At 40.7% G+C, this 10,477-nt stretch overlaps 1 protein-coding gene across 1 annotated transcript in view; it reads left to right on the top strand.

The window, feature by feature from the left end:
* The window catches only part of GRK3 (G protein-coupled receptor kinase 3), a 123,302-nt gene extending 115,595 nt beyond the window's left edge, over window positions 1–7,707 (top strand). The window contains exon 22 of the transcript XR_012155089.2: window positions 1,920–7,707. The gene's annotated coding sequence lies outside the window, so the exon portion shown is untranslated. The remainder of the gene's footprint in view (window positions 1–1,919) is intronic.
* The last annotated feature ends 2,770 nt before the right edge of the window (window positions 7,708–10,477 follow it).

Below are 10,477 nucleotides of genomic sequence, written 5' to 3' on the forward strand. Positions count from 1 at the left end.
TTCCAATAGCTTCTGCAGCTTTAATTTAAAATAATCCCAGGCCTCCTCTACCTTTAAACCCATAAATTCTTCAGTCCAATCCACTTCCCTAACTAATTTCCTTAATTTTTGAAAGTCAGCCCTTTTGAAATCAAAAACCCTAGTTGCAGATTTATTTTTGTTAATCCTTCCATTCAGTTTGAACTGAATTAGCTCATGATCACTTGAGCCAAGATTATGCCCTACAACCATTTCCTCTATGAGGTCCTCATTACTCACCAAGACCAAATCTAAAATGGCATCCCCTCTAGTCGGTTCAGCAACTACTTGCTGAAGGAATCCATCAGCTATCGCATCTAGGAAAATCTGAGCCTTATTATTATTACTAGCACTCGTCCTCCAGTCTATATCTGGGAAGTTAAAGTCTCCCATGATCACACAGTTTCCATTAGTATTTACTTTATTAAAAACATTAAAAAGGGCTCTATCCATATCCAAATTAGATCCCGGCGGTCTATAGCACACCCCAAGCACTATCCCAGGGGAGGCTCTAATAGTTTTCTTCCCCAATTTAATTGTTACCCAGACAGACTCAGTCATATCCATTTCATCGCTTCTTATTTCTTTACATTCTATCTCATCATTGATATACAGTGCTACTCCACCACCTTTACCTTTATTTCGGTCTTTCCTAAACAGCACATACCCTTCAATACCTGTAGCCCAGTCATGACTACTATTCCACCAGGTCTCTGTTATACCTATAATATCTGGTTTCACTTCCTGCACTCTAAAAATAACCTCATATCATCTCTTCCTCCATTCATGTTTTATGAGTTCAAGGTCAATTTGATCAGTTCCATTTGTTCTCTTTCAATTATTTCCCGTAGCTGAAATTTTCTGTCATAATATCCTTTGGGAACATTTGTGGCTCTATGGTTATGATTCTGATATTTTCATAATATTAAATTCTAAAATGCTGTTTTCTGTAGATAAAAGGAAGATATAGCTGCAGTTAAAAATTTGTGCCCCTAAACATTCATTTCTTTGAATCAAAGCTGTGTAATAACTTGTGGAACATACGTTTATTTTAAAAATTAAATTACAAAATAGAGTTGGTTTGACACTTGAATATACTGTAGCTTTGAACATTATCACCTCATTTTTGTAAGCTATTTGAAATTATCTGGATTTTGATTTTTAAAATGGCAGTAAAATCATCTGTCATTTAATATTCACTGCATTCCCTTTGATAATTGCTTATAGGAATCAAATATTAATATAAATATATCGTTATTTATTTTCCTTCAGTTTTATTTTTGCCCAGAATATTAAAATGAATTGTTGAAGCTTTGTAGAAGTTTAGTGTTTTGCACCATTCCACTGTCTTAGTCAGTAATTTCACATTTCTGAAAGAACGGTTATCTTAACAAAACCCCCACACTTGTATTCATGGTAAAGTATTTTATCACTAATAAATGAAGGTTTCGCTTGGAAAACTTAAGAGTCAGATTTTATACTGTAGAGAGAGATTTAAAATTTAAGAATTCTGAAGCCAGAGATTTGTTGTCGTCTTAACCAATTGTTGCTGTTTTAGATATCAAATTCTATGTCTTTATGGGAGAAACACAATTGTTTTTTCATGAGGATCTTTAAAGAATATTAATATGTTGTAAAACTTGTTAAAAATTAAAAATGTGAGATCAGACTTGGTATTGTCTTTTAGACAGCTGAACCCCCTTTGTACACTCAGTGTGCTTATAAAATGTTCAGGGAACTAAAAATTTTTTAAAATAGCTGGTTGCCTCAACAAAGCTAAATTCAACATTAAATGCAGCTTTTCAATATATTGCTATCTGCAAGGCTGTAAATGTTTATTCAGCTCTAGTGCCGGCTTTTATTTTATGTAATTGTAGGTAACCTTTTCCTTTTCATTTTAGAGCACTGAAAATATATTCCAGACAACGTCAGATTCACCCTCATACAGCTTGGGTGTTGCTGGGGATATTTCTCAATAATTCTGTATATTAGTTCTTCTGACATATGAGCTGATGAATCTCTGAAATCCCTAATCCTACAGAGACTTGTTTATGTGCATCAATGTAATCAAACCCCTGAGTAGTGTGATTGAGACTGTGCATATGAGTAAAGTTAAGCATGTGTTTAAGCTTTTAAAGGCTTGGGGCCTAACAGGCTTCAGAATTGTCCTTGAAAGACATGGGGCTCACCCTACAGTTCTCCGGGTGAAGAAAGACCATGGCAGTTTGAGTGTGCAAGGAATAAGTTAGGCCTTCCGATTTACTGTTGTGAATTAGGGCCCCAATTTGGGACAGCGCTTTAGCAGGTGTGTAAGTCACATTGACGTTTGTGCTTTAACCGCTCTCCCAAATTGGGATGCTTTCCTGAATCAGCACCTAAGTCTGGGAGAAGCAAAATATCATTCATTTATACTGAAAAACAGAAGTATAACTGTGGAACTCTTCAGAAATGGGTATTTTCCATTAGTTGGGACGTGCTGTGCGGCATTTCAGTGAACACCCTGTAAAATGGCCCAAGGCCTCATGGTGTTTAAGCTAAAAATTAGGGGCAATTGTTCAAATCTATTAAGTGCTTGAGTACGAGCTTGCAAAACTGTAGAGGAACATTTATAATGCTGTTAATTTCTTTACCCAGGTATAGGTCATCCTTGTAGTTTAAATATCATTGTTTAAATGCTTCATCAGAAAAGTTATGCTTTAGCTTCATTTCATTATCATGCTAGTCCAGCTAGATTTAAGGCTAAAATCTAATATTTTTAATAATACTTTGCAGAGATGAGCTCATTTATCATCATAAATACATGAGTGTACTGAGTGTTCATTTGGGGCTTACTCCAACACCTATTGAAGTCAGTGGGCATTAGATCTAAGTGTCAGTTCTCAGAATGGAGAGAGGTAAATAGTGGTGTCCCCCAAGAGTCTGTACTGGGACCAGTGCTGTTCAACATATTCCTAAATGATCTGAGAGAGAGGGTAAAGCATCAGATGGCAAAATTTGCATACAATAAAAAATTACTCCAGATAGTTAAGTCAAAAACAGACTGTAAAAAGTTACCAAGGGGTCTCACAAAAGTGGGTGACTGGGCAACAAAATGGCAGATGAAATTCAATATTGATTAAATGCAAAGCAATGCACATTGGAAAACATAATCCCAACTATATATATAAAATGGTGGGGTCTAAATTAGTTGTTACCGAACAAGAAAGAGATCTTGGAGTCATTGTCAATAATTCTCTGAAAAGATCCACTCAATGTGCAGCGGCAGTCAAAAAAGCAAACAGAATGTTGGGAATCGTTAGGAAAGGGATAGATAACACGACAGAAAATATCATATTGCCTCTAGATAAATCAATGTTATGCCCACATCTTGAATACTGTGTGCAGATCTGGTCGCCCCATCTCAAAAAAGTTATATTGGAATTGGAAAAGGTATAGAAAAGGCAAACAAAAATGATTAAGGGTATGGAGCAGCTTCCATATGTGGAGAGATTAATAAGACTGGGATTTTTCAGCTTGGAGAAGAGACGACTAAGAAGGGACATGATTGAGGTCTATAAAATCATGACTGGTGTGGAGAAAGTAGATAAGGAAGTGTTAGTTACTGTTTCTCATAACACAAGAACTCTAGGGGTCACCATATGAAATTAATAGGTAGCAGGTTTAAAACAAACAAAAGGAAGTATTTCTTCACACAACGCACAGTCAACCTGTGGAACTCCTTGCCAGAGGATGTTGTGAAAGCCAAAACTATAACAGGATTAAAAAAAGAATTAGATAAGTTCATGGAGGATAGGTCCATCAATGGCTATTAGCCAGGGTGGGCAGGGATGGTGTCCCTAGCCTCTGTTTGCCAGAAGCTGGGAATGGGCGAGAGGGGATGAATCACTCGATTATCTGTTCTGTTCATTCCCTCCAGGGCACCTGGCACTGGACACTGTCAGTAGACAGGATACTGGGCTAGATGGACCTTTGGTCTGACCCAGGATGGCCGTTCTTACGTTAGGGTTTAAAAGCAAAGGCACTGAGATGCTGGGTGAGTTTAGCACATGCCTGGACCATACTGTTCCTGTATGTCGGCCCAGCGTCCGCAATTCGGCATGTGGAGCGTTACTGAGCTCAGTTACATTCAAGCTTCCTGTAATTTCAGTGACTCCCTCAGAGATGTGACAGAGCTCCCTCCCCCGCACTCCACTTTCCCTGAAGAAAAAATAAAATAATATGGCAGTAATATTGCCACTGTTCTTATCAATATACATGTATTCACAGTCTTTTACATAGATTACAGGACATACCGTGCATTTGGGGCTAAAAACAAAGAAATCAGTTCAAGAAATCAGTTCAGGCCCTGATCCTACAAACTTTTAAGCACATAAACACTGCTACTGAAGTTAATTGGACTTGATTCAGCAGCACCATTAAGGTCAATGGGAGTTTTGCCATTGACTTAAAGGAACATAGGATGAAGCCCTATGTGCAAAAAGTTACTCGTATACTTACTTTTTTAGTATTGAGGCCTTAAATATTAGTAAACTGTTCATGAAAGATGAAATACCTGGAGCTCTGTGTTTGTTGTGATTTTCTTTGGCTGTTGTACAGACAGCTACATTCCTATTTAGTATCATTTATTTTTACACGGTATAGATGTGCACAAATCACTTTCTTTACTTTTCCCACTTGGCAAATATTGGTGATGCAGTTACCTTAATTCTGAAATATTCCCATTCTAAATACTTATGGGGACAGGTTATTTTGAACTGTGCTGCAGAGAGTAAAGAATTCTAGTTGTGTTATTTTAAGAAATGAGTCAATAATTCTGCAAGTTAAAAAACCCTGAAAATATTGTTATAAAAAATTATAGTATTTCTTAATTTGTAATATTGTACAAAATGGAAAATATCTAAAATATATAGAGAAAATATATATACAAATGTCTGCACAAATTGCAAATGATTTAATTTTGTGTTTCCTGTTGATTTATATTCCATGATGTACATATTATGTGGATTGTCATTTATTGCATATTGGCTGTTTTAATACTGTTGTTAAATTGTAATTTTATTTTATTTTAAACTAATCATCACAGACCCAGCTTTATTTTGTTAATGTAAAGGTTGCTACTCTGTGTAGGTATAAAACCAAGAATTCTATTTTAACAAAAAAACATTTTATATTATTTATTGAATCCATATATTTCTTCAACTTGTGACATTCCAGAAAATTCCTGCTCCTTATCTGTATAGCTTGTTATTTAACGAGATGGCAGTTCCTTTCAGATAGAAGTAAACAGCTTTATTCTGTTTTTTTCATAAATAAAGTCAAATTAATTTCAGTAACAATCTGTCCAGTTTACCATTTTATTGTAAAAATAAAAACACACCCTTTTTTGCAGTTACCTAGATCATCTTTTTAGTGCAATGGCTGAGTGAATGAAGCATCATATAAACATCCTTGCAAATAAAACCCATCAGCTCAGTTTGCTGGTATTCACAGCTTTTATTCCTGAACATTCCAGTGAGCGAGGTTTTATTCTCAAGAATGGTCATGGAAAGCAAACTGTTACAAATGCTCGTGCAAATAATCACAAAAGGATGTTTACAGTGGCAGTGCTGTCTCAGCCATTTTAGAAAGCTCATTACTAGTCATGGAAAACATATGAAGAGTTACCAGTGCTCACAGTTTTTTTTGTGAACAGAAAAAGGGACTTCCCCTGTTCATAAAGCTTACATCATCCAATCAGGAAACAGAAATAGTGTCATGGAACATAGGTGACCAGTCACACTGCGTGGCTAGCAAATACTCCTAAGTTGAAATGGTATTGCTTAACTCCCACTGAAACCTTCAAAATGGCATTTCAATTGTATTTAAGTAGCACATGGGTCTCCGGCACATGGGAATGCATTTCACCTATAGGGAGAAGTTTGCAACTAAACTATTGGCTGACTTGACTTCTGTCTTCACAAACTATTGTGACTATTGGACAATTCTGTAAAATTATGATCTAGTGGTGGATAATTTACTAACAGACAATAGGGCTAAATTTATTAAATAACTCATTTGCTAAAACTCACCCATCTCTAAGCATGCCATCTACGCTTTGAGGAATACATTGCAGCATAAAAGAATACGTTTTTAATCTCCACGTATTGGGAAACTTCAAGTACTCTTTAGTATTTCATTAAATAACATCGTGCTTATGGAGAGCTCACCATCAAGTGTTCCTTTTACCCACCATCGGAATTAAGCCTCTTCTTCTTAACAAAAAAGAAAAGGAGGACTTGTGGCACCTTAGAGACTAACCAATTCAGCTGAGCATAAGCTTTGTTAGTCTCTAAGGTGCCACAAGTCCTCCTGTTCTTTTTGCGAATACAGACTAACACGGCTGCTCCTCTGAAACCTGCTTAACAAACTAGCACAAATGCTTTATTCAGAGCTGGAGACAGCACTGTGTAAGGCTGACTACTTTTCTTTGGTTTGATTGTTTTTGTTTTGTTTTCCATTTTCCCAGTCTTAAATTGTTTGACCACATTTAATTGCTATTGCTATCAAGCAAACCAGAATTTTGAGCAGTCCTGCCTCATGAGCATCCACAGAGAGAGATTAGGCCACAGTGAAGTAGGCAGTGCTGCCAGCATAAAGCTTCTCTCTGAAGCCCTCTCTTAAATGCACTATGAGGTTGATAGAACTGATTCCAAATCAGTTAAACCCAAACATACCAGAGCAGAACAGGTTTCAGAGGAGCAGCCGTGTTAGTCTGTATCCGCAAAAAGAACAGGAGGACTTGTGGCACCTTAGAGACTAACCAATTTATTTGAGCATAAGCTTGCATCCGATGCAGTGAGCTGTAGCTCACGAAAGCTTATGCTCAAATAAATTGGTTAGTCTCTAAGGTGCCACAAGTCCTCCTTTTCTTTTTGCAGAGCAGAACGGTTCTTTATAATATCGAGAGGTTTGAGTTTGAAGTCCTGTATTAGAGGGTAGATTGTACCTTGGCATCAGGATTTTCCTGACGTGCTTGTTGTTTCCATTCTAGCTTATTAGAGAGCGGAATGGAGAGAGGCATAAAGGGATTTCGGTATGAGGCTGTAGCTGAGTACCGTGGAAGGATAAAGTTTTCCCTATTGAAATATGTACTTGTTTCTTTCTTAAGAGAGAGCGGTGACTGAGCAGGTGAGGTGAACTAGTGCAAATCAAAGCAGACTGAAAAACAGAATAAAGTTAGAACTTCCTGAGAGAGGCATTTTCTTACTCACTTCATTTTTGTGACTTAATTCAGAAGCAGCAGTAGAGGAGCAGATTTATATTAATAGCAATGAGTGATTAAAAAAATTGAAAGCGAGCCTGTTTTCAGTGTGTGATTTAATGGTAAGAAAAGCCAGGATCTGTAAATCACTTTAGATATTGTATCTGAGGAACATTTGTTTTCTGTGTTTTGTTCTTTTCATATTTATTGCGCAGAGGAGGTTTTATACCTCATCAATACACCACTGGTGCGCGTTCGAAGCCGGATCTTCCACAGAGACTCTGTGTCCCCAGGTTCCAGTCCTCGGCAGTTTCTGTGCTGTGCCATACTTAGTTACTTCTACCATTATTGTTTTTTTAAGAATTATTTTGAACAGCTAAGCTGCTTCTGAGTGTTGGTCGACTGCTCTCATGCAAAGAGAACTCCAATAAAAACCCCATGTGAGCATGCTATTGTGTTTCATTCTTTCCATGCTATTGTGTTTCATTCTTTCCATGCGATTGTGTTTCATTCTTTTAAAAAAAAGGACAAGGCTGCGTGAGCTTTTCTAGGTAAGGGTACACTGGCCTGTTGGGCATACGGGCACTGTGACTCAAGGTGACGCAGATTTTAAGACCCTCCTAAAGAAATATTTTGGGAGGGAAGAGGAGGAGAAGGTTACAGAAGCATGACATGCTTGCACCTGTGCAGTGAGACTGTTTAGAAAGTGAGGTCATGATCCCTCTGCTGCGCTTGCCAGGGCTAACCGACGCCTTATTCTCTGTGAATGGTATTTGCCTTGGCAAGGTGGGAAGCAGTTCATCCCTTTTTCTACTCTCCCATAAAACTATGCTTCATACAGAGAGCATATCAACTCCACCCCTACCAGGCAGCCGGAGTCTAGATGATTGCCAGTTACATGTGGTATATAAAGGCAGTTTCCCGACCGCTTTCCCTCACTCTGCTTTGCACCCTCTCCTGGAAGCATGGAGTCTTTGTTTAGTCTTCTACTGCTTTCATCTCAGCTTGTCTTGGAGGAAAGAAGTAAAATCTCGAGGAAAAAGAAGGCCCTTAAAGGAATGGCAGAGAGAATGATTGGTTATGGGCCCATCACTGAGACTTCAGGTTACCGGTGCATAGGGGGATGGTGACTTTTCTTTAGCTACTCGTCTCCCCTCCTGCTGGCCACCCTGAGTCCTTCCAGTCCGCAGGTTGATCCCAACAGGCTGTTGTTCTGTGGAGCAGAGTTAAAGCAGCTGATGCTGATGCTTCACAGGGCCAGCAGTGTGAGCCAGGGCCATCTCCTTGGGACGGGAGCGCTGTGCTCAGATTTCTGTCTCCCTCGCCCTGCGGAACCCTGGAATTCAGCACGCTGCTCTTCTCCAGGCACGGAGTGCAGGCCCTGAAGAGCCTGCATGCTTTTTTTCTCGGGATAATTCTCCTCAGGATTTCCTGAGGTGACATGGGGGGTTCCAGTTTCCCTTCCCCACCACTAAGAAGCTCAGAGAGCTGCCACCCACCACAAGACACAGCGTGCCCCTGTCCGGACAACTTCTCTGCTCCCTCCATCATTTTAGAGCAGCGCTTCCTTCATTCTCCTGGCACCTGCTTTCTGGCTCATCAGGAGGAGCACGCTCCTTCCACAGCTCTAATGCAGCCTGGTTTCCTTGCAGGGAAATGCATAACTCGCAGGATGTCTGTCAGCATCTGCAGTGGATATGGAAGGCCCCTTTGCACAGCAGTGTGGCCTTCCCTGCACAGGAGAGTGACTGACCGGATAGTATCGATGGGAAGGTGGAGGTTTCCCTCAGGAGGGTTTTGTGACCCTCCGGATGTTCTCCACACTGCTTTTATTACAGACCTGTCCTCCTCTCTGCATTCCTCTCCCTGGTTCCCTCCTACGCTAAGACTCCAGGGACATAAAGCAGCCCTAAGGCCTATCTAGTTGGTATTATCTGACATCTACATGGCAGTAGGGCCTAGAGGCTAACCAAGTCAAGGTTCCATTGTGCTAGGAGCTGCACAAACATGTTGTGAATGCCGTAAATTGCTTCCATTCTCCAGGCACGTGAGGATTACTCTCGTTTTTGCACTCTTTTAGACAGCAGCCCAAGATGCATCACTCCTGCGTCATCATGGCTGAGTTTATTCCCATGCCTTAGGCTCATGTCAGGGTTCTATCGCCTCTGCTCCACCTTTATTTGAGATGTGTTGGGTTGGGCAGTGCCTGGCTCACTAAACAAAGATAACGCACATGCACAAAGGATTTCACCAATATCAAGTCTTCAGTTTTGGTTCATACACCACGTGGTAAAATCAGCAGATTTACAGAAATGTAATGGGCAAAGTTGATTATGTTTCTCCTATCTGTTCAGGTCCCTGGAGGCCTCCAGATAGCTTAGCCAGAGATACCTAGAGCTGCCAGAGACGCATTCTGCCATCCAAGAGGCTGCAGTACAGACAGAGCTTTGCCTCTGAAAATCCCTTGCCCCAAAATATCACTGTGAAAGGCTACTGAGTAACAAAATGGGGGGAAATGCCGATGATCTTCGAGAGCCTGGTTCCTACAGAACAACTTCCTCCTGTCACTGCCCTGGAACGAGAACCCTAACTCACGCTAAGCTGAGCGAGACTCGGGACAATCTGACCAAGTGGAACCCCAAAAGCGAATGCAGAGAGACGAGGCAAATGCCTGAGCATTGCATCAGGCACTGCCCCCGTCAACATCCTGCACTCCCAAGGAACTGCTTAAGATAAGTGAGAACAGCGGGGCGAGGCTGTGGTTTTGGAGCAGGAAGCTATGAGGAGTTAGGTATGGACACAGCTCTTCGCCCACTTTCCCAGGCCGGTGTGCAGAGGAAGGTAATCAGATCGGAAGCAGAGCTGGGGCAGGGGCAATGGGGGCTTTTTAAATGACAGGCCCCCGCTGAGATGCATAAAAAAAGAAGAAAAGGCTTGGGGGAAGCCCAGATCCAGCCGGAGGGGGGGCCGCAGTTGTGGGGCTTGTACCTTATAAAGGAGGGCCTGTCTACCCCAGAAAGGGAGGGAGCACTTTGTGTTTATGTTCTGGGGACTCCTTTCAGTGTTGATGTGGGGTCCCTCCTCCTCCATAAGACAAGGGCATCCGGCAAGTCTCATGCAGCTTATCCCACTCCTTCCAAAGGTAAGAAAAATCTCCTTCTGTCGCTAATTGACAAGTGCTCTCTCCTGGCTCTGATTGCCTGCACCCCAAGAGCCAGG

Source organism: Lepidochelys kempii, chromosome 15 (assembly GCF_965140285.1).
Source record: "Lepidochelys kempii isolate rLepKem1 chromosome 15, rLepKem1.hap1, whole genome shotgun sequence".
Taxonomy (NCBI): Eukaryota; Metazoa; Chordata; order Testudines; family Cheloniidae; genus Lepidochelys; species Lepidochelys kempii.